The sequence below is a fragment of the Lynx rufus genome, unplaced genomic scaffold (genome assembly GCF_022079265.1).
Source record: "Lynx rufus isolate CCGP_SWC_20201006 ecotype Redwood Valley unplaced genomic scaffold, mLynRuf1.p SCAF_1, whole genome shotgun sequence".
Lineage (NCBI taxonomy): Eukaryota > Metazoa > Chordata > Mammalia > Carnivora > Felidae > Lynx > Lynx rufus.
In genome coordinates, this window is record NW_025814823.1 from 172,982,504 (window position 1) to 172,990,740 (window position 8,237).

The following is an 8,237-nucleotide window of genomic DNA, read 5'->3' on the forward strand; positions in this document are numbered from 1 at the left end:
AAAATTTTATGGAATCACAAAAGACTCCAAATAGCCAAAGCAATTTTGAAAAAGAAAAGCAAAGCTGGAGGGGCATCTGGGTGGCTCAGTCAACTAGGCGTCCAACTCTTGATCTTGGCTCAGGTCATGATCTCGTGGTTCACGGGTTCAAGCCACACATTGGGCTCTGCACTAACAGTGCAGGACCTGCTTGGGATTCTGTCTCTCCTTCTCTCTGCCCCTCCCTTGCTAGTTTTCTCTCTCTCTCTCTCTCTCTCTCTCTCTCTCTCTCTCTCTCTCTTCAAAATAAAAATAAATAAACTTTGAAAGAAAGAAAGAAAAGAAAAGAAAAGAAAAGAAAAGAAAAGAAAAGAAAAGAAAAGCTGGAGATATCACAATTCCAGACTTCAAGTTATATTACAAAGCTGTAGTAATGAAAACAGTATGGTACTGGCACAAAAATAGACATACAGATCAATAGAACAAAAGAACATAATAGAAAACCCAGAAATGAACCCACAATTATACGGTCAATTAATCTTTGATGAGGCAAGAAAGAATATCCAATGGGAAAAAGACAGTCTCTTCAATAAATGATGTTGGGAAAACTGGTCAGCTACGTGCAAAAGAATGAAACTAGAACACTTTCTTACACCATACACAAAGATAAATTCAAAATGGATTAAAGACCTAAACGTGAGACCTGACACCATTAAAATCCTAGAAGAGAGCACAGGCAGTAATGTCTCTGACATGGGACATAGCAACACTTCTAGATATGTCTCCCAAAGCAAGGAAAATTAAAGCTAAAATAAACTATTGGGACTACATGACCTTTCCATCCTCACCACAGCCTCAGGATCTCCATGGTACCTTCTTCCCTACCCCAATACAATCCAGCACCTGTCCCTTCCCCACCCTGATCTAATCTCCTTCAGCTGCTCTCCACATCAACCTCTCAACTGTGCCTCTGGATTCCCTGGTTCATGGGAAACAAATCTCTGCATTCTCAGCCTCTTCAATGCATTTCCCTCCACCCCTGCCTGAACCACAACATGGAACTCCTCTAATGCCCCTTCTTCCCTGTGTCTTCTCAAGCTAGGCTTTCCCATCCCCCAACATCCATGGATTCCCAGGCCTAGAGAGGGATGTGCATTCTCCCTGATCCCCAGAGGTAAAAGCCTCTTCCCTTTAAGACCCATAGCACATGGCTCCACCATCTTCCCACACTCCTACTGTGGCTCTTGCTTCCCCCCAACAAAGGGCATACACAGGGCCTGGACTCTGGGTTCCCTGATTTTCTGTCCTCATCAGGCTCTGCTTTAATCCTGGAGGACTCTACTGTTCACTCTCATATTAATCCTTCCCTAGGGGCATCTAGGTGGCTCAGTCAGTTAAGTGTCTGACTCTTGATCTTGGCTTAGGTCATGATCTTACGGTTCAGTTAGTGAAATTCAGCCCTGCATTGGGCTCTGCACTGACAGCACGAAGCCTGCTTGGGATTCCCTCTCTCTGTCCTCCCCATCTCCCCTCCCCTTCCCCTTCCCCGACTCACACACATGTGCACATGCATTCTCTCTCTCAAAATTAAACATGAAAAAAATCCCTCCCTGATCACCCCTTCCCATCCTACACTTATCTTAATGCATCTAAATTCTGATTTTTGTGCTCACTTCGGCAGCATGTATACTAAAATTGGAACAATACAGAGAAGATTAGCATGGCCCCTGTGCAAGAATGACATGTAAATTCATGAAGCCTTCCAAATTTTATGCAGCTCTCCAGCAAACTGCCACCCTTTGTGGATTAACTTAGAGGAAACAATGTGAGTCAAAGCACAACGTGCAACACTGAATAATGAAATTGTGACATTTCATTAGAAAAACAAATAAATAAATAAATAATTCTGATTTCACACTCATATGCCCTTACTCACTTCCATGTTCCCAGATCCCAGCACAGGCCTAGGTCACCAGTAGACACTCTTATATTTCATGAATGAATGAATGAATGAATGACCACAGGGAGGAGCAAGGCAGAGAGGGATGGACACAGGTTTCTCCCACCATCTTGCTGCTCCAGCCAGAGTCCCTTCCATAGCTGGACTGTTAGGTGAATGTAGGGCCTTCCCTACAAACAAACTTGTGCTTCTCCCCACACAGGGGGTGGGAAGCCGCTTTTGCATGCAGAGAGGATGGAGACTGGGGGAGAATATGGGAAAAGCACCCATCCCCAAAAGCAGCTGGAGAGAAAGTGGAAAATTGGAAACAGCCACAGGGACTGAACTAAAAAGGCAAAAAGGACAAAGGAGAAAGGAGAGGGTTTAAATTCCATTAAGACTGTAATCAGGGGGAACGCAGAGTCTGAAACTTCGCAGCTCGATACCTGGCGGTGCTCTGGTGGAAAGGGCGAATCCCCAGGAGCAGAGTGGGGTCCGGGAGGTTCTTGGGCCACACGGGGAGAAGCGGTTCCACTGCTGGAAGGACATGTGGTAGAGGCTGTGAGGCCACCTGGGCCCAGCAGACCCCAGAGAATGGCCACATTCGCTGGTGCTGAAACAAGATTGTTGGGGGTTAAGCCTGGTGTCAGATGTGTGTTGTGATTTTCCATAATCCCTGAGGTGCTGCTGCTACACTATCTCGCGAACTTTTTCTGGGGTGGGCTGGCACCTGGCTGCAGTCTCTGGGCATCAGCAGCATCACGGTCCCACAAGTGTTCCTGAGTGCGGCAGGCACCGGCCCATTGCTTGGTGAGATCCTCCGCAGGGGGCAGAGCAGGTCAAAGCCGCAGTGCCTCAGAAATGGGGGGCCGGGGAAGTCAGCCACATCTGAGACAAAACTCAGGAGGGAGGTGCTGCCTGGGGCGTGGTCACAGACAATGTGGAAGCGGGGAGTGGACAGAAGCCTAAGATGGACGGGTGCGTGATTGCCGATCAGGGAGAACAGAGTTCTGAAACTAGAGACTGGGTAGCTGGGTGACACCATTTCACCACTGCCACGCATGTACATATGCACCTACAAGCGCCACAACAATTCACCCCAGTAGGCTAGCAGTGCCATCTAGTGGAGAACGGAGCCATTACACTAAGCCCCGCCCAACTGGGCCAACTTCACTCTTCAAGAACACAAGTCTCACCGCCTGCTTAGTTTATGGACTATAAAGCACTTTATAGTTTGACTTCTAGGGGAAAACAAAGTAATTTCAGTTGTATTTCAGTCTGTTAGCTGGTCCAACTATTCAATTTTCTTTCTTTCTTTCTTCTTTTTCTCTTTTTCGTTTCTTTTTCTTGAATACAGAAAGAGAAAAAATTCAATTTATTTTCAATTTTTATTAAAAATATTTTTCTTTGTTTTTTTACCATATGTTTTACTTTTGTATAAATTTTTTAAAATTCTATTTTGCTTCCATCATTTCATTTTAGTCTACTTCAGTGTATTCATTTTTTCAAATTTTCAAACGATTTCCTTTTTTTTTCTTTTTTTCCCCCTTTTTTCTCTAATCTATCAAGACACTTTCAACACCCAGACCAAAACACACCTAGGATCTAGCATCATTTATTTTATTTTGTGTGTTTGTTTTTAATTTTTTAACTTTAATATTTTTAAATTTTTTTTAATTTTTTATACCTCATTTATTCCTTTTCTCCATTCAAAATGACAAAACAAAGGAATTCACCCCAAAAGAAAGAGCAGGAAGAAATAACAGCCAGGGACTTAACCAACCCAGATACAAGCAAGATGTCTGAACAAGAATTTAGAATCACGATAATAAGAATACTAGCTGGAGTTGAAAATAGATTAGAATTCCTTTCTGCAGAGATGAAAGAAGTAAAAACTAGTCAGAATTAAATAAAAAATGCTATAACTGAGCTGCAATCTCAAATGGATGCCGCGGTGGCAAGGATGGATGAGGCAGAACAGAGAATCAGTGATATAGAGGACAAACTTATGGAGAATAATGAAGCAGAAAAAAGGAGGGAGATTAAGGCAAGAGAGCATGATTTAAGAATTAGAGAAATCAGTGACTCATTAAAAAGGAACAACATCAGAACCATAGGGGTCCCAGAAGAGAGAGGAAGAGAGAGAAATAGGGGTAGAAGGGTTATGTGAGCAAATCATAGTGGAAAACTTTCCTAACCTGGGGAAAGACACAGACATCAAAATCCAGGAAGCACAGAGGACTCCCATTAGATTCAACAAAAACCAACCATCAACAGGCATATCATAGTCAAATTCACAAAATACTCAGGCAAGGAGAGAATCATGAAAGCAGCAAGGGAAAAAAAGTTCTTAACCTACAAGGGAAGACAGATCAAGTTTGCAGCAGACCTATCCACAGAAACTTGGCAGGCCAGAAAGGAGTGGCAGGATATATTCAATGTGCTGAATCAGAAAAATATGCAGCCAAGAATTCTTTATCCAGCAAGGCTGTCATTCAAAATAGAAGGAAAGATAAAAAGTTTTCCTGGCAAACAAAAATTTTTTTTTTATTTTTTTTTTTTTATTTTTGGGACAGAGAAAGACAGAGCATGAACGGGAGAGGAGCAGAGAGAGAGGGAGACACAGAATCGGAAACAGGCTCCAGGCTCTGAGCCATCAGCCCAGAGCCTGACGCGGGGCTCGAACTCCCGGACCGCGAGATCATGACCTGGCTGAAGTCGGACGCTTAACTGACTGTGCCACCCAGGCGCCCCCGGCAAACAAAAATTAAAGGAGTTTGTGACTACTAAACCAGCCCTGCAAGAAATTTTAAGGGGGACTCTCCGAGGGGAGAAGAGATAGATAGATAGATAGATAGATAGATAGATAGATAGATACCAAAGCAACAAAGATTAGAAAGACCAGAGAATACCACCAGAAACTCCAACTCTACAAACAACATAATGGCAATAAATTCATATCTTTCAGTACTCACTCTAAACGTCAATGGACTCAGTGCTCCAATAAAAAGACATAGGGTAACAGAATGGATAAGAAAACAAGATCCATCTATATGCTGTTTATAAGAGACCCACTGTAGACCTAAAGACACCTTCAGATTGAAAGTAAGGGGATGGAGAACCATCTATCACGCTAATGGTCAACAAAAGAAAGCTGGAGTAGCCATATTTATATCAAACTTTCTAGACTTTAAAATAAAGCCTGTATCAAAGATGAAGAAGGGGTCTATCCACCAAGAAGACCTAACAATTGTAAACATTTATGCACCAAATGTGGAAAAACCCAAATATACAAGTCAACTAATCACAAACATAAAGAAGTTCATTGATAGTAATACCATAATAGTAGGAGATTTCAACATCCCACTCACAGCAATGAACAGATTATCTGATCAAAAAATCAACAGGAAAAAATGGCTTTGAATGACACACTAGGCCAGATGGTCTTAACAAATATACTCAGAACATTTCATCCTAAAGCAGCAGAATATACATTCTTCTCCAGTGCACATGGAACATTCTCCAGAATATACCACATACTGGGACACAAATAAGCCCTCAACAAGTACAAAAAGATAGAGATCATATCATGTATATTTTCAGACCACAATTCTATGAAACTAGAAATCAACAAGAAAAAAATTGGAAAGGTAACAAATACTTGGAGACTAAAGAGCATCCTACTAAAGAATGAATGGGCCAACAAAGAAGTTAAAGAGAAAATTTAAAAGTGTATGGAAGCTAATGAAAATGATAACACCACAACCCAAAACCTCTGGGACACAGCAAAGGCAGTCATAAGAGGAAAGTATATAGCAATCCAGGCCTTCCTAAAGAAGGAAGAAGGATCTCAGATACACAACCTAACCTTATGCCTTAAAGAGCTGGAAAAAGAAAAGCAAATAAAACCCAAAACCAGCAGAAGACAGGAAATAATAAAGATTAGAGCAGAAATCAATGCTATTGAAACAAACAAACAAAAAACAGTAGAACAGATCAATGAAACCAGAAGCTGATTCTTTGAAAGAATTAACAAAATTGATAAACCACTACCCAGTTTGATCAAAAAGAAAAAGGAAAGGACCCAAATAAATAAAATCAAGAATGAAAGAGGAGAGATCACAACCAACATAGCAGAAATAAAAACAATAATAAGAGAATATTATGAGCAATTATATGCCAATAAAATGGGCAATCTGGAAGAAATGGACAAATTCCTAGAAACATATACATTACCAAAACTGAAACAGGAAGAAATAGAAAATTTGAACAGACCTATAACCAGTAAAGAAATCGAATTAGTAATCATAAATCTCCCAAAAAACAAGAGTCCAGGGCCAGATGGCTTTCCAGGGGAATTCTACCAAACATTTAAGGAAGAGTTAACACCTATTCTCTTAAAGGTGTTCCAAAAAACAGAAATGGAGGAAAAGTTCCAAACTATTTCTATGAGGCCAGAATTACCTTGATTCCAAAACCAACAGAGACCCCACTAAAAAAGGTGAACTATAGACCAATTTCCCTGATGAACATGGATGCAAAAATCCTCAACAAGATATTAGCCAACTGAATCCAACAATACATTGAAAAAATTATTCACCACGACGAAGTGGGATTTATACCTGGGATGCAGGACTGGTTCAATATCCACAAAACAATTAATGTGATTCATCACATCAATAAAAGAAAGGACAAGAACCATATGATCCTCTCAGTAGATGCAGAGAAGGCATTTGACAAAATACAGCATTCTTTCTTGATAAAAACCCTCAAGAAAGTAGGGATAGAAGGATCATACCTCGAGATCATAAAAGCCATATATGAAAGACCCAATGCTAATATTATCCTCAATGGGGAAAAACTGAAAACTTTCCCCCTAAGATCAGGAACAAGACAGGGATGTACAGCCTCGCCACTGTTATTCAACATAGTATTGGAAGTCTTAGCCTCTGCAATCAATCAGACAACACAAAGAAATAAAAGACATCCAAATTGGCCAGGAGGAGGTCAAACTTTCACTCTTCGCAGATGACATGATACTCTATATGGAAAGCCCTAAAGATTCCACCAAAAAACTTCTAGAACTGATTCATGAATTCAGCAAAGTGGCAGGATATAAAATCCATGCACAGAAATCAGTTGCATTCCTACTCACCAACAATAAAGCAACAGAAAAAGAAATCAAGGAATCGATCCCATTTACAATTGCACCAAAAAACATAAAATACCTAGGAATAAATCTAACCAAAGAGGTGAAAAATCTATACACTGAAAATTATAGAAAGCTTATGAAAGAAATTAAAGAAGACACAAAAAAATGGAAAAATATTCCATGCTCCTGGATGGGAAGAACAAATATTGTTACAATGCCCATACTACCCAAAGCAATCTACATATTCAATGCAATCCCTATCAAAATAACACCATCATTCTTCACAGAGCTAGAACAAAGAATCCTAAGATTTGTATGGAACCAGAAAAGACCCCGAATAGCCAAAGCCATCTTGAAAAAGAAAACCAAAACAGGAGGCATCACAATCCTGGACTTCAAGCTATACTACAAATCTGTAATCATCAAGACAGTATGGTACTGGCACAAGAACAGACACTCAGATCAATGGAACAGAATAGAGAACCCAGAAATGGATCCACAAACATATGGCCAACTAATCTTTGACAAAGCAGGAAAGAATATCCAATGGAATAAAGACAGTCTCTTCAGTAAGTGGTGCTGGGAAAACTGGACAGCAACATGCAGAAGAATGAACCTGGACCACCTTCTTACACCTTAAACAGAAATAAACTCAAAATGGATGAAAGACCTCAATGTAAGACAGGAAGCCATCCAAATCCTCGAGGAGAAAGCAGGCAAAAACCTCTCTGATCCTGGACAGAGCAAATTCTTACTCAACACGTCTCCAGAGGCAAGGGAAACAAAAGCAAAAATGAACTACTGGGACCTCATCAAAATAAAAAGCTTCTGCACAGTGAAGGAAACAATCAGCAAAACTAAAATGCAACTGACAGAATGGGAGAATATATTGCAAACGACATATCAGATAAAGGGTTGGTATCCAAAATCTATAAAGAACTTATCAAACTCAACACCCAAATAACAAATAATCCAGTGAAGAAATGGGCAAAAGACATGAATAGACACTTCTCCAAAGAAGACATCCAGATGGCCAAGTGACACATGGAAAAATGCTCAACATCATTCGACATCAGAGAAATACAAATCAAAACCACAATGAGATACCACCTCACACCAGTAAGAATGGCTAACATGAACAACTCAGGCAACAGCAGATGTAGGTGA

The 8,237-nt window shown here is 40.5% G+C and overlaps 1 non-coding gene across 1 annotated transcript; it reads left to right on the forward strand.

Moving 5' to 3' along the window:
- The first annotated feature begins 1,644 nt into the window (after positions 1-1,644).
- Positions 1,645-1,751, forward strand: LOC124523024 (U6 spliceosomal RNA). The gene has a single exon (XR_006964896.1). It is a non-coding gene; the product is annotated as a U6 spliceosomal RNA (small nuclear RNA).
- The last annotated feature ends 6,486 nt before the right edge of the window (positions 1,752-8,237 follow it).